This window comes from Fukomys damarensis, unplaced genomic scaffold (genome assembly GCF_012274545.1).
Source record: "Fukomys damarensis isolate Sample0158 unplaced genomic scaffold, DMR_v1.0_HiC HiC_scaffold_6, whole genome shotgun sequence".
Classification (NCBI taxonomy): Eukaryota; Metazoa; Chordata; class Mammalia; order Rodentia; family Bathyergidae; genus Fukomys; species Fukomys damarensis.
In genome coordinates this window covers 11,093,477-11,116,000 of record NW_022900918.1, presented here as the reverse complement: position 1 = coordinate 11,116,000, position 22,524 = coordinate 11,093,477, and the positions used below count along the sequence as shown (strand labels likewise).

The window sequence follows — 22,524 nt, the reverse complement described above, 5'->3', positions numbered from 1 at the left end:
AAAAATGCGCCCGCAGCGGCGGGGCTTTGTTTCTGGGGAGGAGGACCCGGAGCTCTTTTGTTTGGGGGTTTGGTGTTTTCACCCCACCCCACCCCACCCCATCCCCCGCGCCTCCGCGATTTCCTGAGCCGCGGGCTGCCAGGGAGGAGAAGCGGCGTCCTGCAACCCCCTTCGGCTGGGCCCCGGGGTAATTCGATGCGGGCCTGGCCGGGCTCTCCACGCTAGCCCGAGGCTCGCGTCTCGGCCCTTCCCCCACCCCATCCCCCGCGCCTCTCCGATTTCCTGAGCCGCGGGCTGCCAGGGAGGAGAAGCGGCGTCCTGCAACCCCCTTCGGCTGGGCCCCGGGGTAATTCGATGCGGGCCTGGCCGGGCTCTCCACGCTAGCCCGAGGCTCGCGTCTCGGCAGCCTCCACCCACCGGCCCACCCTACATTTAGCGCATCATGTGATCCGGGTAAGTCATTTGCAAGTACAACAGTTCCCTGGGTTGCCCCCCATTCATTTCCTGAGAACTGCAGAGAGCAGCTGAGAGGCTCTGCTTGTGCGTGTGCGTGTGAGTGTGTGCGCGCGCGTGTGTGAGAGAGAAAGGGCGAGAGAGGGGAGAGGGAGGGAGAGAGAGAGAGACTGACTCTGTGTGAGGGAAAGAAAACAATTTCTCCTGCTCTGCAGCTTCTGTTCAGGTCTGTGCCGATTCCGTTTCTTATCAAAATAAACAACCCCCTCCTTTTTTTGCCATCCCGAATCAGACCGTATTCTCTTAACGTGTTTTATTTTCCTTCTGTCATCTGCTCAAGTTAAATCATTTTGGTTGGTCTGTGCTCTTAAAGGGGGAAAGTGTTGGAAAGCGGGAGGGGGCCTGGGAAATGCGATGCTATTGCAAAGCAAGTAGCGTCGGTCGGATTCGTGGAGAAGAAAGAGGGGGGTTACTTCCCCCACTCCCCTAAAAATGTGTGTGTTTTTTAAAGAACTTAACAAGTAACGTGAATTAAGCAAATGTTATTCTACCCCTAATGGGATTGTTGGTTGCGGTGTTTGCCTGACAGTTGCCAAGGATCAGGAATAAAACCCCAGGGCTGAGTTGGGGTGGGGGTGGGGGTCATGGATGTACTTGGCCCCAGGAATAGAGCGGGTGGGTAGAATCGCTGTCGCACCGGGCCGTGTGGGCTGTGTGTGTGCGCGCTGCTGAGAGGAGGGGAAGGGGTTAAGGCGGCGATGACACTGCTGGCATGAATAGTGGTCCTGGTGCTACATTCATTATTGTCTCTGGTCGTAATGATGTATAACTGTCAGTTGCTACAGTGCTTGGTCCGTGGAGGTAGCCCGTGGCTGGCCGGTGGCTGTTATTTTCAATTACGGGGGACCTGGCCGGAGTTGGCAAGGGGCAACTTTGCACGTCTACCTGGGCCGGGAAGCCCGCGGAGCCTGCCGGAGAGCCACTTCGTGCGGGAGGAGCTCGCTCCAGGGCTCGGACTTGACCTCCGCGACGTTAGTTGGTGTTCCTGTTAGATGCTCCCCTACTGGGAGAATCAATCCTGCTTTTGTTGGGTAGAGAACTGCCTCCTGGAACTTTGAAAACTTTTATCTTTGGGGAAAAGGGTGGGGTGCAACAGTTTTGTTCCTAGTGCCTGGGAGGCAAATGCCTGGAAAAAGTACCATTTCCTTTGTTATATGCCCTGCTGATTCCCCACCCCCTTCCCCCTGCTCTGCGAGTTTTGCATACTTTAATAGTAATAACCTTACCTCAGCTGATAGGAGCTGACTGTTGAGTTAGAGTATTAGTACGAGGGAATGTGTAATCTGGATAAACAGTTCGTGTGGGTAGTATTGTCAGGTCTCTAATTGAACTGTACAAATGGCTCGAGTATCCTTCTGTATGGATTGTTTTAAGTGATTCCACTGGCTAATAGAATTCTGTGCTGAGCACACAGGTATTTTAATTCAGCTTTAATAATCTGTTTCCCTAGAATACCAAAGCAGCGCTACTTACATTTAGTACATGTGCATCTAGTTGCTTCGGTAGACGTTTGCCAGTCGCGTACACGTCATTCTGTAAATGCACCTAGGTGCCTCCTTGCCCTTTTCTTAGTGGAGGGTAGAGTTGATTAGATAAGTAAATGCACTGAAATAAATTTGGTGGCTTTTCGCAAGCAGCAGCTTGTGATGGGAATAGGAGTGGCCACTTTGAAGAGCGAGAGCGGAGTATCTTCTAAGAAATGCGTTTAGAATTGGCATTTAATTATGACAGCGGAACCCTTTTCCTCCCAGAGGAGAACAAACCTGGTTGTGCCCGTGGTAGACCTCATTCACATTGTTGTTTACATTTTTTAAAAGCTCAGAAATTGGTAACAGTAGAAGGGTATACAGACTGTTAGGGTAGAGAAATTTCAACTATAGTTTATCTTTGTAGAAATAAGACGTTGAAGGGCAGACATTTCCGCTGCACAAAGTACGTCTTTATCGCTGCAGCCTGGTCAGTCTTGATACTAGATTGAGTAAGTATATTAAACTCCTTCAAGCTGAGGAGAGTCCAGTTTGCGCACACAAGAGTTTGCAGAAATTTGTAATTCATAATATTTCCTAAAGAAGAAAGCATTCTACCGATTCATAACTATTAAACAAATATACTTACAGTGGTAAAACGGAGATTTTTTCACATACAAATTTCATGACTTAGGAACTAAAACTAACATAGCCATGTCAGTTTAAACAAAACACCTTTGAAGGATTTATTTTTGAAATCCTTCAGTTACTGTATTTTTTTCTACTTAGGGCACATTTGAAAGAAACTTCAGTCAGCTAAACTTTATTGGGGGAATGCTTATTAGTTTATTGAATGAAGATTATTGTGCTAATGAGCTCTTACTATTCCCCTCTCTCCAAGTTCCTTTTCAAGAAATGAATGTCATTTGGGAGGAAGTGGTCCTGGTGTAGCATTTGAAACCCTGACCTTAGCAACTCTTGGCTGGTGGTTATTCACTACCCGTTGCAGCCTTAGCGTGTACTGAATGGAAGGGACTGCAAGGAAACTCCCTCCTCGCTCTCTCTCCGGGCCCAGGAGAGAATGAATTCGGACACTTGATGTGGGGTTCACAGAGCACGCACGGGGTGTAGAGTATCCATAGTGTTCTGGTCATGTGAAAATATGTGTTGCTCAGGGATTCCTTCGGGCCTCCTGAGAAGGGAAACATGTATTATCACAACCTCAGAGTGAATGTCAGGTATTACATTGCAAAGCGGGCTGTTATCAACCTAATGAAATAATTTGATCTAAAACACAGGCATGTTTCATCTCAGCAAAGAAGACGTAAGTGTTTAAGGCCTTCAGGCTTCTATGAGGGCATTTTGAATTGGAAATGTTAGTTATTTTAAAGTTCTGAGTAACCTTACCCAGTGAGATGATATTGATCAATAGTGGAACATGTAAAGGTTCTGGGCATTTCCTCCTAGATACAAAATGGAAAACACGGAATTTCCTATTTATGCAAATTAAATAACTTTAGAATAATTACATTAAATTGTGATGTTAAGTGGCTTGTTTTCTTTGTATTTTGAGAGAAGCAATTTTTAGAGTGTCAGGTTCATAATCTAGGCTGTAGTTTGTGTGTTAATACAAAAACAGTTGTACAAAATTGTACTGGTACAAACTCATTTAAAACTCAAAAACTTTACCTTTTTTGGATAAATGTTTATCCACTGTACTTGCATGTTGATTAATAAATATACCAGAGCTAGAAATCCCAACTAGTTTTAATCAAAATTGATGTTATTGTTGTATTTTTGTTTTGTTCAGGAAATAACTTTCATTTTTATAAATTCTGAAATGGGTTATAGTTGCGTATCTGTGAGTCTTTTGAAAATACCATATGAGAAGAGACTAGAAATGACTGTATTTTTGCTATACTCATGTATTTGCCTTTTAAAATTCAGATTAAAATTTTTTTCAGTCTGTAAGTTATGCGGAGCTTTCAGCTATAAACGTGTACAAAATGTAATAGTAAAAATATTAAAATTAAGTCACTGGCAACACCCTGTTACAACCACAGCCTCAACTCACTCACCACAGCTACTCCTCCCGTAAGCAGAATGGGAGTAAACAGATGGGCCTTGCCCTATGCCCAGAAGGTCAGCTGCCTGGGGCTTGGTCAGTCAGTCCTGCTAAGTTTCTAGATCCCAAGCCCTGCCAGATCTCAAGCCTGCCTGCCACTGGCCAGAATTCATTTTTAGGGCTTAGGCCGGCCACACCCCATCTGATGTCAGCTACTGAGTTCCTTTGGTCGAGAACACAAGCTGTGGATTAAATGGTTACTTTCTCTATATATTCTCAGTAATTATGTTACAAAAGGATTTTTCGGTTTTGGGTGTTTATTGTCATAAAGTGGCTACTTGAGTAATCATATTGCTCCATGAAAATTAATTTTGGCCTGGGAATTGATGACAGGATAGTCACTCAGAGCATTCTGCTCTAGCATGGTCTTTTTTTCTAACTTAAAGCCATATTTTTCTTTTGTTGCTGGTAATCATGGTCTGTGTAGTAATTGGCTTGGTAAAAATGGTATTGTTTAGGTACGAGAGAGTAGCAGAAAACCCTTGCGATTGTCTTACTCCATGGAAGGTGAAAGGGAAAAATATTGGAAAGCTTTGGAATAATTTTCTCACCTGCATAGGGGCTGTGGAAGTTATTGTGGATACTACCTGCAGGCCTTGATAGCCAGAATTGTATGCCAAGGGGCAGTATTCAATGAGCTTTTCAGTTGATACATCTTTTCACAATAATTTTTGTCATGATGTACACATCATATGTGTACACATAGCATATGCTATGTATGAATGTGTATTTACTATATATATGTATATATATATATGCATGCAGTATTTGTGTTTGTGCATGTGTTTTTATATCCTCTATGTTGGATATATACCCCTACATCATACACATTATGACCAACAATTACAGTGTAAAAAACAGAAACACACCCAGTCTGGATCTGTTGATTCTATCTTTAGTAATACAGTACTGTTCTCACTTTGAGATTAACAAGCTATTCCATAACAAAATGTAAAAACCATGCCACTTCAAAAAACTAAACCAGACCAAACAAAAAAAAACCCTAAATGCAACCAAGATAAATTATTATAAAAAAAAGAAATAAAAATAACTAAAGGAAACCCTCATTAATTTCATAATCAGTTTCTGGAATAGAGCTCATCTCAGTGGCAGAATGTCTCAGTTTGAGTCATCCTCCCTTGCTTACTAACTCTGGATGACCTTGGTCAAATTTCTTAACTGGTGAGGGTTAAACAAAGTCATGTGGGCAAAAGCCACTTTGTACTGTAAAGTACTAGTGCAGCAGCTGATTCCATAGGAAAACTACTTTTGCCTTCCCTCACCCCCCACCTGTATCTCCCCCTCCCAACATAAGGGATGGACGTTCTAGCTTCTCAAAGTGAGCATATAAATTACACTTATGGAGAAGGAATTTCCGTGTGGGTAGAAAACTGCTGGCAGTCAGAGGTCATGAATTCCATTCCTGTCTCCACCAGAGGTTTGCTCTGTGACCTTGAGAAAGTCACTCTTAAAAAAGTTTCTATGTAGCTGGTATAAAAGTTACTGATGATTAACAAATACAGATGAAGTATCTGAGATTTTCAAAAAAAAAAAAGTGCATAAAAATGCAGTTAACAGGAGTACTTAGAGAAGATTGAAAGTAAAGGTTAACATTAACCCCCCCCCATACCCACTTCTCTCTCACCTGGAGTTTAAACACAGTTGTGCTCAACCATTAAACCCAAACCCCCTTTTTCTTTTTTTGTACTGGGGATTGAACTCAAGGCTTTGTCAGGGAAATACATTCCAGCCTATTTTTTAATTTTTTGTTTTTTATTTTGAGACAGGGTCTCACTGAGTTGCTCAGGCTGGGGCCTCAAGCTTGTGATCCTCCTGTCTCAGCCTTCTGAATAGTGATGAACAATGTTTATTTAAAGATTGAAAACCTTTAAATGACTCCAAGGAGTCCATTGAAGCCGGTCATTAAACATACCCTTTAAAAAATCAATTTGTGATATATTTAAGAAAAGTGAATTGAACTGCAGATCCCAAGTTAATTCAAGATTCTGTTGATTAGGTTATGATTGATTTATGGCTTAAAGTACACCGTAAAGAAAGGTAGATGATGGGAATCTTGTATGATTATTTGAAAATTTATCAAACACATTTATAGTTATACATTTTTCCATCATGTACATTTCACTACACTTGCAAATTTGAGAAAATTAAGAATATTAATTTACATGATTTCTCCCAGAGTGGATTTTCTCCAGTTCAAAAAGAAACAAAAGCATCCTTTTTATATACACTGTATTCTTATTTTACACTCTGCCTGAACACTGTATTCTTGCAAGAGCATAGAAACAGACTCAAAACTCTTCAATATAATTCACTTAGACTCTTTATGTCAATAGTCCATCTTTCCCGACTCCCCTTCCTGTTACAGATATCACTGTAAACATCACCACATTCACATTCTGTGGAACTGTTTTTATTTATCATCCCCTGCTTTAAGGGTATTTGAACTCCAGTCTGTATACTCTGGCTCTACAGTATATTTTTATTCCTTGTTGATTTGCCTTGTTCCTCCCAACAGCAAGGAGAAATGAATCTTCTTCATAGTTATTTTACTGGCATCTAAAACGTAGTCTACCACACTAATTGATACATAATAAGCATTTAAATACATACTGAAAGAACATAGTGAGGAATAGTTACCATTCAGTCCTTTTAAGACACTTCTGTTAGTAGCTAATATCTTCTGTCTCTAGCTAAATATATTCAACTATTCCTCAATCTACTGTTTTCCTGAACTTTTTCCTTGTAAAAAAGAAGCCATGTCATCATGTGTCAAACAGGCAGACATTGAAACGTCATATTACCCAGCTATTAGCTGTCTAATGGGCAGATTTCTTCTTTAAATCTCTTTACTCGTTAGTAAGTAAAAATAGAAATAATAATAAATGTGTCAACTTCCCAGTATGTTTTTTAGGATTAAAATGTCCCTGAAGCATTTAATGTAGAACTTCATACATCTTTATTTTTTTTGCTCATTAAATATTAATACTGCTCTGGCACACTGATAACTCTTGCAAGCAGTCATTCATAATCAGTAGTAGTGTGGATGTGGCTCAGTAGTAGAGTGTTTGCCCAGCATGCATGAGGCCCTGGGTTCAATCCCCAGCAATGCTACCCTAGAAACAACATCATCACCAGCTCCAACAAAAACATAGCGGTAGTAATAAAATAGCTCCTCACTACTGTTAGTTACCATAATACAGAAGTTAGGTGCTGGGACTTTCATATGTTATTTAACATATACTCTTCAGTGAATAGGTACTAATAGCCCTTGACTTTTGTGTAATTGATTTTCAAATCATTGGCACATAGACTAGTTTATGTGGTGACCCCTGAAGTTTCTCTTATACACTGGATATTCATTTATTACTATCATTTGATGAATGCACTTTTTGAGCTTTTTGAGTGTGTTGATGCTTTCTTGCCAAGTAATTAATCCCTTCCCTGCCCAGTAAGTTTGCTACTATGGCAATAATTTCAAAAATTATTTGAAAGTTTCATTGCTTTGACCTGTCCTATTTTGCTAAAATGGAAAATGAAAGTGCTGCTTCTAGTTATGCAGAACAAGGTATATTATTTTGAGACAGTAATCATTCAGTGTGCTGAAAGTGGTAAATCTTTGTTGAAAGTGTTTAATAGAGTTAAGCAGATGAGTCATAACAAAATAATGCAGTTATAAACATAAAAATTCTCGACAGATACTTTTATTGATTGTATTTAATAAAATACATGCAATTATGGTAATTTTCGCTTTGTCTGTGGGAATGGATCTTCTTTAACATACATTTGTCCCTTTGAATTTGACATATTTGAGTTTGTACGCATTTTCAGTAGTGAATTATATATAAAAATACGAGATTCTTTTTATTCAACAAATATTGATATTTGTATCATAGAAACACACATGATATATGCATCATATATACATATAGGTAATGTATCATATATATAAAATAATGTAACATATATAGTACATCTATACTGTTTGTACTGTTACAATTTCTATTGCACTATATATGCTATATTGTTTATATCTATTATGATTTCTGTTTTATAGTTGTGGAAGCAGATTATGAGTTAAGTTAAGTAATACAGCCGGGGATTTATCTCAGTGGTGCTGCCACCTGCCTTGTAAGTGCATAGTCCCCATTTTGATCCTTGGTACCAAAAAAAAAGAAAAAAAATTAAATAATACGATTATGAGCAGTGGCCAGTTAGATTTAAAGTAGAGATTTGAACATTAGAAAGGTCCTTGAACTGTCTCATTGTGACTCTTCTCTTTGACTATTCTTTAAATATAATATTCTAGAATTAGTCTTATTATAGATAATACAGCAAAAATTGGACTCATACAGATATTGTTTAGAGTCTATGCTTAGTTATAGATTATATTGGTTTACTACATATACTAGACTATTACTACAATATTTATACATGAGCCACTTATGTTTGCTGATATGTGTACTAAAATTGAGACCTAATCCAAAAAAAATTGTTTTAAAAGGAAATTGCTATAGGATGTTCCACAATAGTGATAATAGTGCTAATAATGTCCATACTGTCAGTAGATGAAACTATTAAAGTTAGAGCCATAATAAAAGCAATATAAACATTTTTGTAAAAAAGTGCTCCACTTACCCATATAATCTATACTTTTTAACTCCTGTGTACATAGAGCCATATACAAAAATGGGAAAGATATTGTTATTAGTGAGCTGAAAATCAAGAAGGGGAACTTAGACTTATGTAGCAAATTATATTTCAGTGCATAATTTTGTGTTTTTTTATGATTGGAATTTTAGCCTTGATCAAAAAAACTTTTAAATATAGGCATAAGTTTTTTAAAGGTAGGAACAATAGAAGGAGAATTGATAACAGATGACTTGTAGAAAAGGTCAGAATCAATTGCAGTTTATTATATGTGTTGCTAGAAGGACATTTAGAAAGAAAAGTTTAAGTGGGTGAATATTTCAGGAGTGACATCCTTTGGAACACGATTTAGTGCTAATGTTTTATGTGTAAATACAGGAAGTCTTAGTAAAAAAATATTTCATTTGGAGAGATTATATAGTGAGTGGAATGAACTCTTAATAAGTCTATAAAAAGCATTAGTGGCTTTCTTATTTTGTATGATGAAGTCCTCTGTGGTATGGTGGGGTTAAGAATATGGTATATCATACTACACCAAGGCTCTCGACTGAAGCACTTGTGATGTATTTATAAATAGCCTGGAAATTTTAACAGTTTAAAATACTTGAGACTGTGGACTAAAACATATCACTTAGTGGTTTATAGAATGATTTTATCATAATAGTCCTTTTAGGACCTGTGTTAGGGGTAGGACCTGTGTTACCCATTTTATTGATGAGGATACTGAAGATAAGAAAAGGTAAAATAACTAAAAAGTGGCAAAGTCAGAGCCGGTCCCCTGATTGCCAGTACCCATAAAAACGTTTTCTTCCCTTTCATCTCACTCCTCTTGTCTTCTTTTTTTTGGTACCCGGGATTGAACTCAGGTCCTTGTGCTTTCAGGGCAGGCCACCGAACTGCTGAGCTAAATCCCCAGCCCTCTCTTGTCCTCTTTTTATTTAGTGTCAGTAAGTTTAAATTTGAAAGGTTACATTGTACAATGTCTCCTTATATAATGCCTACATGAATTCTTACCTCATTCCAAATGCTCCCTGTGTATCAATCCCAAGAGATCAGCCCAGTCAGCTGTGAAAGGGATTGTGTAGTTGGGTACAGCCAACTGTGAAATGGCTCATCACTTAACTGTGTGCTGGAGCTGGAGCTAGATGCTGAGAATATGAAGGGTCGTAAAGCATGGGCTTTGTCCTATGGGCAGGTCAGGAGGGAAGCCTCAGCTAAGCTTAAAGGAAGGCCAAAGTATTTCTGGTTCAGTTTATTTTCTTCATGTGGTTCTTCAGTGTGCCTTTAAAAATACCCTAAAAGGAAAAGAAAAAATGTGAAAAAAATGAAAAAATGGAAACAAAGTCTTTGTAAATAGAGAAGGGTGAAAGGGGTGAAGGGAGGGCAGGGGTATGGGGAAAAAACAAAAATCAAGATATATCATGTAAAGGTACAAGAACCCAATGATAAATGTAACAGTATTGTTTGCTATAAATGTACCAATAAACTTTAATGGAAAAAAATACCCTAAATATTTAAAAATTTATGCTTTAGTCTTTCTAAAGTACTTTTACTCTTATGAGAAAAATCCTTTTTTTATTTGAGCATTGTTCTGCAAGTTTTTTTTAATTCAAAAACTTTTAAACATTTATTATCATTAAATGTATGTGATACCCTTTAAAGGCATTATCTCATTTAATCAGCCAATTCATTGATAGTTACTTATGATATTTACATGTGAATTAATTTTTATTTCTGCAACTTCAGTTTCTCAAAGGAAATATGCTTTGTTTTTCAGAAAATAACTTATATGGGCAATATTTATGCATGTATATTTCTCATAAAAGTTTATTACTTGATAGTGACTTTAAAATTCTTTTTTTTTTAAAGTGAACTCTTATATCTTTTATTTGGCTCCCTTTCTTCCTCTAGGCAACAATAGTATTCTATTTGTGTGTAACCCACATCATCAGAACTATTATGTATCCTTTTATTTTTTTCTCCATGTCCACATTAGGAAGACATACAAGGTTTTCTGGCTCCCTTTTTATACCAGTGAGATTAATTTTACATTTTTTCTTTCATTTTCAATGAGTACTGCTTAAGGGAAATCCTTTTATTCGGCTGTTACAGCTGTAATCCATTCAAAGTGTTGCATAGTATTTTGAGAAACAATAATGTAGTCTGCTCATTCATTTATGGATGGGGGTGTACTTTGTTTCTAGTTCTTGCCATTAAAATCAATGTTTTAATGTCTTTAGAGCTATATCCTGATAGACCTAGGGAATAAATTTCCAGGGAGAGGGATAAATGAAAAAGGGATTTTAATTTTAATAAATATCACATTATTACTTTTCAAGGTGATAACAGTTGACATTTTTACCAGCAGTGCAGACAAGTTCCCTTTCTCAGAAACTCCATCAGCAATAGCTGACACTTTTCCATTCTGATAGCTGTTTACTATAGTGTATAATATGTGTGTGTGTGTGTGTGTGTGTATATATATATTTTTTTTTTTACTTGAATTCCTGATTTCTAGTGAGTGAACATCTTTTCCTGTGTTTGTAGGCAAGTTGGATTGTTCTAAGAATTATACTTACATATTCTTTGTCCATTATTTTTTTTGGGGGGTGGTTATTTTTTTGTGGATGCATTACAAATTTTCAAACTGATTTTGTCTCTTGCTTGCGCATCAGATACCTTTGATATAATTTTAAAAATTTTTAACTTTTTAAACTTTAGCGATATAAGACAGAATGGTGGTGTTTGCTTTGAGAATTTGGTATGTTCACTTAATGTATCTTGATAATTTAAATCCCATACCCCTGTCTCCATTTTCTCCTCTTTCCCCCTAACCTCCTCTCCATCTCCCAAAGTTCACCTTCTCATTTCCTGGAATCTTTCATTCATTCGTTTTTTTTTTTTAATATAAGAGAAGCCATGCAGTGTTTCTTTCTGCCTGGTTTATTTCACTTAGCATGATGGTCACTATTTCTCCCTATTTTCTGGCAGAAGACATGATTTTACTCTTTTATGGCTGAATAATACTCATGTATATGTATATGTATATATACATATGTATATATATACATATACATATATACATATATATCAATTTTTTAATTAATTTATATATTGACAAGCATCTAGCCTATTTCCAGAATTTATCTATTGTGAATCATGTCACTATAAACATAGGTATGTATATATCACTATAGTATATGGTCTTTGATTCCTTTGGGAATATCCCCAGAAGAGCTATAGTTGGATCAAGTGGTTTTTCTACTTTTAGCTTTCTGAGGGATCTTTACACTTTATACTTATAGTGGTAGTAGTTTACATTCCTACCACGTAGCTCTCATCTGCCAGTGTTTACTGTTTGTGTTCTTGATGATAACAATTTTGACTGGAGTAAGATGGAATCTCAAAGTAATGTTGATTCGCATTTCCCTAATAGTTAAAGATATTTACCATTTTTATATACTCATTGGATATTTGTATTACTACTGTATTTTTAAGAAGTGTCTATGTGGCTCATTTGCCCCCCCCCAGCCCCAAGGGTCAAACTCAGGACCTTGTGCGCTTGTGAGATATTTGCCCATTTTTTGAATTTGTTATATATTCTAGATATTATCTATCAGAAAAATAGCTACAATATTTTTTCCACCCTGTATGTTGTCTGTTCATTCTGTTGATTGTTTCCTTTGCTTTGAGGAAGATGTTTTTTAAAATTGAATTTATTGGTACATTCTAGGTAGACAGTACAGTTACATTCATTACTGATCTTGTACCTCCCCAGAAGAGCTATAGTTGGATCAAGTGGTTTTTCTACTTTTAGCTTTCTGAGGGATCTTTACACTTTATACTTATAGTGGTAGTAGTTTACATTCCTACCACGTAGCTCTCATCTGCCAGTGTTTACTGTTTGTGTTCTTGATGATAACAATTTTGACTGGAGTAAGATGGAATCTCAAAGTAATGTTGATTCGCATTTCCCTAATAGTTAAAGATATTTACCATTTTTATATACTCATTGGATATTTGTATTACTACTGTATTTTTAAGAAGTGTCTATGTGGCTCATTTGCCCCCCCCCAGCCCCAAGGGTCAAACTCAGGACCTTGTGCGCTTGTGAGATATTTGCCCATTTTTTGAATTTGTTATATATTCTAGATATTATCTATCAGAAAAATAGCTACAATATTTTTTCCACCCTGTATGTTGTCTGTTCATTCTGTTGATTGTTTCCTTTGCTTTGAGGAAGATGTTTTTTAAAATTGAATTTATTGGTACATTCTAGGTAGACAGTACAGTTACATTCATTACTGGGATCTTGTACCTTTACATGCCAGGTCTTGGTTCTCATTTTTTTTTAATTTGATAACAGTCCTATTTGTTGATTTTTGGTGTTATATTATTTCCAGTGCTAACAGAACCCTACTTAGGGAAGTATTTGCCTGTGCTTATGACTTCAAGTGTTTCCCCCATGTTATTTTCCTGCAGTTTCAAAGTTTCTGTTTTATATCTAGGTCTTTGATCCATTTTGATTTGATTTTAGTACATGTTGAGAGATGGGGATTTACTTTCAGGTTTCCTCAAGTGGTTATCCAGTTTTCCTAGCACCAATTAAAGAAACTTTCTTCTATCGTGTGTGTGTGTGTGTGTGTGTGTGTGTGTATGTGTTTGTGTGTTTGTGTGTGTGTTTGTGTGTGAATGTGTTGTTTTGAGGTACTGAGGATTCTACTGGTAGCATTCACATTGAGTTACATTGTTGGTCCTTTAAGATATTTTTATTTTGAAACAGTCACATTGAATTGCTAAATTGTCCAGGCTTGGGTTGAATCTGCAGTCCTTTCTCAATCTTGTAGTGCTGGAAGTACAGGTGTGGTACACCTGCCTATCCAGCATATATTTTTGTTAAAAATCAGGTGGCTAAAGGTGTGTGGGGTTGTTTCGGTGTCTTCTGTTTGATTCCATTGGATTACATGTCTATTTTTGTGTCAGTGCTGTGTTGTTTTTGTTACTGTGGCTTTGTAGTATAATTTGCAATCTGGTATTGTGATGCCTTCAGCATTGCTCTTTTTACTCAGGAATGTGTTGGCTCTTCTAGGTCTTTAATGATTTTATATGAATTTAAGAATTGTTTTTCTGGTTCTATGAAGAATGTTGTTAATCTTTTTAATAGACATTGCATGGAATCTGTAGGTTCCTTTTGGTAATAATGCCATTTTCACAATGTTAGTTCTTCTGATCCAAGAGTAAGGGATGTCCTTCCATTTTTGAAAATCCTTTTCAATTTCTTTCTTTCTGTAATTTTCATTGTAGAAATCTTTTACTTTAATGGTTAGAGTGATTCCTAGGTATTTAATTTAGTTTTGAAGCTATCATGAATGGAATTAATTTCTTGATTTCTTTTATTTCATTATTGGTATAGAGCAACATTACTGATTATTTTTGTGTTGGTTTATGTATCCTGTCACTTTTCTTCTGAATTTATTGTCTGTAAGATTCTTGTGGAGTTTTTTGGGTCTTCCATGAAAAGAATCACGTAACCTGCCAATAGGGATAATTTTACTTCTGCCCGTCTTATTTGTATCCCCTTTCTTTTGCTTGATTGCTCTGGCTGAATTTTAAAGGTAGTATATTGAACAAGTGTGGTAAGAATGGGCACACTGTCTCATTCCTGGTTTCGGAGGAAATGCTTTCAGTTTTTCTCCATTCATTATGATGTAGACTTAAAAATTTTATGTAAACAATTGCTTTTCCATGTGGTGCTCTGTTTAAGTTTTTCTTCATTGATAAAATGGACATACAATCTACACCTGTGTTTAATTTTTTTCCCCTTTTGGTTTTTTTCTTCTCCCTCCCTCCCTCCCTCCCTCCCTCCCTTCCTTCCTTCCTTCCTTCCTTTACCAGGGATTGAATTTGGGACCTTTCACTTGTGAGGCAGGCAGCACCCTTTTGGTCTTTGATTCACTTGGAACTTCTTGTATATGGTATGAAAGGGGAGTCTATTTTTTCAGATACGTACATAGCCATAGCATTGTATCATTTTTGAAGTACCTCTCCTTTTTCTCAGAGAATATAAATACCACATTTGCTGTATATGCCATTCTCTTAATAGCCTATAGTACCAGATTAAAAAAAAATGCTTAGGTTTTCTCAGCTGTGCAAGTCATGTTACTACTATATAAGGGATGTATTATTTCTTATATATGTTATATAATTAATGTATGAGGGATATCTATATCTATATCTATATCTATATCTATATCTATATCTATATCTATATCTATATCTATCTCCTCTCACCTCCCCTGGGGAAAAAGTTCATAAAACCATGATGTGATTCTATTTGGGGTTGCAATAAATTGCATCCAATATTGGGATAATTAACATTTTAATGTTATTTGTAATGCCTTATTTCATCTTAGCTGATTTTCCAGTGCCTGTGTTTTATTTTTTTATTTTTCAACAATACATATATATATATATATATTACATATATATATATTACATATATATATATTTATATATATTTATTTGTATATATTTGTGATGGTCATTTTCTTTTTAATTGAGTTTATTGCTAAATATCTTAGACGGTTTTGGCTACTTTATGTCTGTTGAGATAATGTGGTCTTTTGTTTTAGAGTGCTCATATAGAATTACATTAATTGATTTTTGAATGTTGTATCAGACTTGGATTTGCTTATACAAGCTTTACTTGATCCTGATATTATTTATAGCTGGATTTTACTGGATTTTATTTTGTGAAGGTTTGTTAGGTGCTCCCCTTTTCTTTTTAATTCTTAGTCTGATTTTGGTTGCAGGGAATTCCCAGCTTCATAAATTGATTTTGAGAGTTTCACATTCTGTTTTCTGGTATACTTTGTGTAAAATTGTTACATATTTCTTCCTTAAAAGTGTGAAAGAAGTTGGGTATGATGGTTCATACCTGTAATCCCGTCACTCGAGGCTGAGGCAGGAGGTTTCCTCATTTGAGCTTATCCTGGGGCAACTTAGTGACTAAGCAAGACCTTTTCTCAAAATAAATAAAAATGGTATGAGACTGTAGCTCAGTGCCAAGGCCCTGATTTCAACCCCCTCTCCTCCAGAAAAATTGTGGAAGAATTCATCAGCAAATCCATCTGGGTTTGGAGGCTTTTCTTTGATTTGTAGGAAGGATTCTGATTGTTTTCTTAAGTGAAACTTGTTTCTATTTTTGAAGGAATTTAACATTTTTATCTAATTTGTAGAACTTATTTGTGTGTATTTTCATTTTCTTATTTTTCTTTTAATGTTTATAGGATGAGGATTGATATTACTACTCCTTTTTAGAATTCCCAACAAAAATGTATTGAAAATTATTTAATGCCCTGAATATGGTCTGTTTTGGTGAATGTTTTATGTATGATTGAAAACAATGTTCTCATCTTGTAGAATGGAGAATATTATTGTCAAGTAGGCCAAGTTGGTTAAAAATATTCTGTATTACTGTGGATTTTTTTTTTTTTTTTTTACTGGTTCTTTCAGCTGTTGGGAAAGGAGAGCTTAACTATCACAATTCAATTGTTAATTTGTATATTCTTTTTCATTTCTGCCAATTCTTGCTTTATGTATTTTGAAGCTCTGTTATTAGGTGCATATACATATAGGATTGTTGTGCTTTGTTAGTGAATTGACCTTTTATCTTTATAAACCTTTTTCCTTTATAGACACACTTGGATGTTAGTTTTTAAAATTCAATTTTAACATCTCCAATTATTTGATAGAGTGCTTTAGACATATGTTGTTGTCCTTGGGGATGTGAAGACTAGCCAGACAGCAGGAATGTAGTTTTGCGGAGGAATAGAGGGATGAATCTCTCACAGGCAAACAGCAGCCAACTCTCACCAACGTCGGTTTTTACTAGATACAAGCACAGTACTTCCATGAGAATAAATGTTAATTCCTTACAGATTATATATAGCAAAGCATTAGAAAATATTTTTTTATGAACACCTGGTCGTAGTTGTTCATCTACTTTCTCAAAACAGACTGTTCCCAGAATGTTATCAGGTGGTTCTCAGGACTGTTTGGAGCCTTGAACTTCTGAATTGTGGCTCCATGTGTGGAACTACAACTGCAGTTCTTCTATTCCGTGTCCCAGTGTAACCTTCTCCTCTCCAGTATGTAATATGATATAATTTTTATATGATCAGTTTCCTACTTTTAACTTGATATTTGCTTTTTGTTTTATGTTCTTTTCTCCTGTTTTCCCTTTTTCCTACTTTCTTAAGGTGGGATTATTTTTTAGTATTCTGCTTTATCTTCACTTGCGTTATTGGTTGTTTTACATTTTCATTAGTTACTCTAGGGTTTATAATGCGTGTCATTAATTTCTCATTCTACCTTCAGATAATATTTCCTTGCTTCTTGTTTGATGTCAGAATCTTATAACAGGATCCTCCTATTTTTCCTTTTTTTTTTTTTTTGGTGCCGTGGATTGAACTCGGGTCCTTGTGCTTGGCAAGGCAGGCTACCGAACCACTGAGCTAAATCCCCAGTCCTGTTATTTTTCTTTTGGTTTGTATTATGTTCTTTTTACCTGTATTTTGTTTACATTATAAACTACATGTTTTTAACAGTTAATTTGCCTTAAAGAGTAAGTTTCCCATAATGAATTAAAAATTAGAAAAAATTGACTTTTTAATTTACATACATTTTTTAAATATGTTGCAAGTAGTTCTGGGGCTCTTTATGTCTCTTTAAATATGAATTTCCCTCTAAGATTTATATTAATTTTGTTATTATTATTATTATTGTTTGGTATGGGGGATCAAACTTGGGACCTTGTGTTTGTGAGGCAGGTGGCAGAACCGCTGAGCTAAATCCCCATCCCTATATTAATTTTATATAAAGAAATTCTTTCAAGTCAAATGAATGTAAGTACATTACCTAAGTACTTATAGTTCCAGGTACTCTGGATCCTATAACAGAAGGATTGCTTGAGCCCAGGAGTGTGGCCAGCCTGGGCAGCATAGCTTGAACCTGTATTAGAAAACAAACAAACAGACAAACCACAACAATAATTGAAGAAAACAGAAGTGTTTTTGTATTTCTTTGAATGCAAGTCTGTTGGCATTGACTTATTATGTTTTACTTGTGTAAAAAAGCCTATTTGCTTTTGCTTCAGAAATATTTTATCTAGTAGATATTGAAGACTAGATTGACAATTTTCCCCTGTTATTTAAAAGATGTCGCTTCATTATCCTTTGGTTTACATAGTTGTGAAGATAGGATTTGTTTTATAAATTTTTATTGAGGATTGAGCTTTGCACTGAGCTATATCCCTAGCCCTATTTATTTTATGACAGTGTCCTACTAAATTGTTAAATTGTGCGAGCTGGTCTTACTTCAGCTTCTTAGAGTCAAAGAGATGTTTTTTGATGTTCTTTGCTTCCTCTGTATGTAATGTTTCCTTTTTCCTCTGGTGGCCTTCAGTATTTTCTTGAACTTTGGTTTTCAACAATTTGGTAACATGTGAATAGGTGTGCCATTATTTGTAGTTATCCGGCATTATTCTCTAAGGTGCTTTCTCTGTAACTTAATGTCCTTCCTAATTTTTCATAAATAATTACGTACTGTACAGTATTTCCAAACATTTCCTATTCCTACTCTTTCTCTCTATTTGCTTCTGGACTATATTGACAGATATATTAGAGTATTTTAATATTGTTCCACAGATCTTGGATCCTCTGTACCCTTCCTTTGTGTATTCACTTTTTAGTCTGAGTAATTTCTACTGATTTATCTTCAGGTTTACTAATTCTTATGTTGTATCTATTTGTAAGCCCAGTTAAGTAATTCCCCATTTATGACATCATTACTTGTCTAGTATTTTCATATGACGTTTTAATTTCTTTTTGGATGTTGGGGATTGAGCCCAGAGCCATGGGATTTCTAGGCAAGTGCTCTACCATATAGTCCCTCTTTTACCACTTACCATTTGATAAATTTCTGTTTATGCATATTATCTACTTTTTTTCCTTTTGACAGTTTTACATTTTAATCACAGTTATAAAAATCTGATAGTTCTAACATCTTTGACACTTTGAGGTCTGATTGTATTGACAGCTTTATCTCTTGACGGTGGTTGTTGTTTTTTTTTTTTTTTGCTTTATTTTTATGTCTTGTAGTTTTTCATAAACATGTATAAAAGAATAGGAGAGACTGAGAAGAGTAATTACTATGCTAGGAAATGGATGTGCCTTTTATTCTAAAAGGTGCTAGCTAGTGTCTGTGGAGGGGCAAAATTAGTCAGTTGGTGATTAATAGATTTGTTGTTTGCTACTGAACTGTTACTAGTGATCAAGTCTGCCACAGAGTTTTCTTTTCAGTCTTCCTGTTATTCCACAACTTTCAGTGCAGGCTTTTGAGCAAGTATATTTCTTTTCTGATCCTTCCATCATTTTGGCCAAACTTTTTTGTATCACTAAAAGATTCTGAGCCTTAATGTTACCTGCCTTGACCCAAGAGCAATGCATTTTACCTAGTGTTCAGAGCCCCAATTTGTCTTTTAACCTTGTCTCTGCAATATACTGTGAGGAGAAGTGTTGGAAGAGGGGTCCTCTGACTCTCTTTATCAATGACAGTTACCATTTTATCTTCCATGGCAGTCTACTTTTGCTTGGATGAATCGGGAGTATTTACTGTCCCCTTCTGTGTGGCTTATGCCTTTGCTTCATTTGATAGTAGAGTATAAGATGACGCCAATTTTTATGCTTGTGCCCAAGTAATAGTTGATCTCTTCCCTGCACACCAGCACTGCCAAGGAGAAAGGAAAGGTCTCCTGTTATTTTCTAATCTGTTTTTCTTAGATCTGAAAGAGGGTTGTACAAATAACACGTACATGGCCATGGACTTTCCTAACAGGCTTCTTGGTATACTGAGTTGCTTGCTTGGTCCACATTCAGGTTTTAAAACAAGATTTTGGTGGTTTTCTTACAGGGTTTTTAAAGTAAAAAAGATTTAATTGTGGTTAAAAACCCATACAACATTAAATTTTCTATCAACAGTTTTTAGTGTAGCTTGGTAGTACTAACTACATCCACATTATTGTGAAACAGATCTCTACATCTTTTTCTTCCTACAAAACTGAAACTCCATGTTCATTGAGTATCAGTGCCTTGGTCCTCCACCTGAGCTCTTGGCAAACATTATTCTACTTTGTTTCTTACCTACTTTTATCATCTGACACATTTCCATTTTCTTAGCCAAGTACAATCTCCTCTTTCTCTGTGATTGGGATTACCTTCTAGAACATTATCCACTGGAATTCAGTTTTGTCTGGTTGCTTTGGACTTCAGTGAATTGTTTCGGATTAAAAACAGTAATTTTATAGGGTCTTCCTCATAAATATTTTCTATGCTTAGTTATGTTAATTGTGTTCATTTAAAAATGTCATTGAATTTTTCTATTAGTTCTTTTAAATCTACTGATTAATCTATTGCTTTTCTTTCAGTTGGCAGTTATAAATGATTATATTGAAGGATTTGTTGACATCGAACTATCCTTGCATTATGAAAAATATCCTGCTTTTATTAATTATTTTTATATTAGGTTGTTTAATTCTTTTGCAAAATTGGAATATTTAGAATATGTACACTTACATTCCAAAGTGAAATTGATCTAATTGCTCTTGATGATATGCTAGAATTTTGAATAAATATTTTGGTGGTTACATAAATGAGTTGAAAACCACTTGTGCCATTCATGAGCTGTCAGTGGAACTCTCACTTTCTTAGAGGCAGTATTGAGTTATATGTAGATAATTAACTAGTTAATTATTTTGTGTGTGTGTGTGTGTGTGTGACTGGGATTGAACTCAGGAACTTGCACTTATGAGCTGGGCAGTGGCACCATTGGCTAAATCCCTGGCCCTGTCCATTAAAGTTTTTAACTCCTTTTTGCACCAGACTTTATAGGAAATTGCTTGTTTGCTTTGGGCTATTGATTTTTAAATTTTTTGCATACTGTATTCTCTATAATTACATTTGTACTATAAACAAATATAACTTCTGTCTTATATTTCATATTATTTTCATTGTTCTTTAACTGTTCCAAAAGCTACTTTGCTATCTTTTTGTTGTTGTTGTTAAAAGAATTTTGGATTTTTTACCAGTTTTGCTCTGTTCTTTCCTTAATTCTGTGCTTGTGGTTAGGTTCTTTTTGTTTTTAAAAAACCTAACCATGAAGACATTAAAGTTATAAATACTATTCGGACATGTCTTTTGCTATCTACTATATATTTATGTTTAGAAATTGGAACCTGTAAAACATTTTCAGTTTTAAATTATTGTAATAATCTTTTGGCTAAACAATGATTAGTTTTATAAATGTTCTGTAGAGATTTGATCAGAGCATCTTCTCTTTTGAGGAATATGATGTTACATTTTAATTTACTGAGTATTGATTTGCATTAAATCATTCTATGTTCTAGTTATTTTTGGTCTGGTAGGTGAATTCAGAATATGGTATACTGAGCTCTACATTTTAACTGTTTGTTTTTGTGGTATTGGAGATTGAACCCAGTTCCTTCATACTGAGCTACATCTATGGCCCTTTTGTTTTTATTTTGAGACAGCATCTTGCTAAGTTGCTCAGATTTTGCTGGAATTTGCGATCCTCCTGCTTCAGAATCCAACAGTTCTGGGATTATAGTCATGCACCACCACATCCATATTGCATTCATATTATTCTGTCAAATTTTTATCTTCTATTGTATTTTTGAATTTATTTTTTAGAATTGTGATGTGTAAGTAACTCAGAATTAACCATTGTAGCTCTTTTTAGGTGTGTAGTTCAGCGATGTTAAGTATATCCATGTTGCAGTGCAACAGATCTCCTTCTTGGCCACTTGAGCGTTTTCTTTAGAACAATTTCTTTTTAAATCTTTGTGCATTTTTAGGGTTGTTGCATTGTAGTCATTCTTTATATAATCTAGATCAGTGATACAAACACCCTGCTGCAGCATGCGTGCCTTAGGTTCACCACCACTCATCTAGGTAGTAGCTCCTTATCAGTGGTGTAATTTTCCGATGCTTACTCCTATTCTGTGGGTTTTCTACATAGTTAATAGTATCCTTTGATAAACAAAATTAATTTTAATATATATATATACATATATATATATCTATAGTTCAATTTTTTTTGGTCAATCCTTTTGATGTCTTTGTCCTGCTTTTTCCTAAACATTTTATAGTATTATCTCATTCAATGTTTTGGTTGCACTTGCTTTGTATATTTATCTCTGTATTTCTCAATACATTAGCTCCATAAACATTACTAACTAAATTGTTTACCTTTTTAAATTGTTTATTTTTTTTACTGGATGCATTCAATTCATAATTTATCCTAGGTTGACTTCTTTTTTTTGGCGGGGGGTTACTGGAGATTGAACTCGGGGCCTTCATTATATCCTTAACCATTTTTAGTTCTAATTTTGAGATAAAGTCTCACCATTGTACTTAATTGCCCAGGCTGGGCTCAAATTAATGATTCTTTTGCCACAACCTCCCAGAGTGCTAGGATTACAGTCATGTACTACCATGCCTAGATCTTCTTATTCCTTCTTTTTCTTTGGTACTGGAGATTGAACTCTCTGGTCCTTGCGTTTGCCAGGCAGGCAGAGGCACCACTGAACTAAATCCCCGGCCCACTTCTTTTTTTTAAGGCTTTATTCTGGCGACTACTTTTCCTTTTTATTTAAAGGTCACAGATTATTATTAT

At 35.7% G+C, this 22,524-nt stretch overlaps 1 protein-coding gene across 7 annotated transcripts in view; it reads left to right on the top strand.

Annotated features, from left to right (window-relative positions):
- Window positions 1-22,524, top strand: part of Klf12 (Kruppel like factor 12) — a 581,477-nt gene that overhangs the window by 147,652 nt on the left and 411,301 nt on the right. For 4 of the 7 annotated variants that reach the window (XM_010622347.2, XM_010622343.2, XM_010622349.2 and 1 more), the window contains exon 1: window positions 257-453. The exons of 1 other annotated variant lie outside the window; for it this stretch is intronic. The gene's annotated coding sequence lies outside the window, so the exon portion shown is untranslated. Of the gene's footprint in view, window positions 1-256; window positions 454-504; window positions 680-22,524 lie in introns of those variants that run through there. 2 more of the 7 variants (XM_010622346.3, XM_010622345.3) reach the window with 1 other exon arrangement.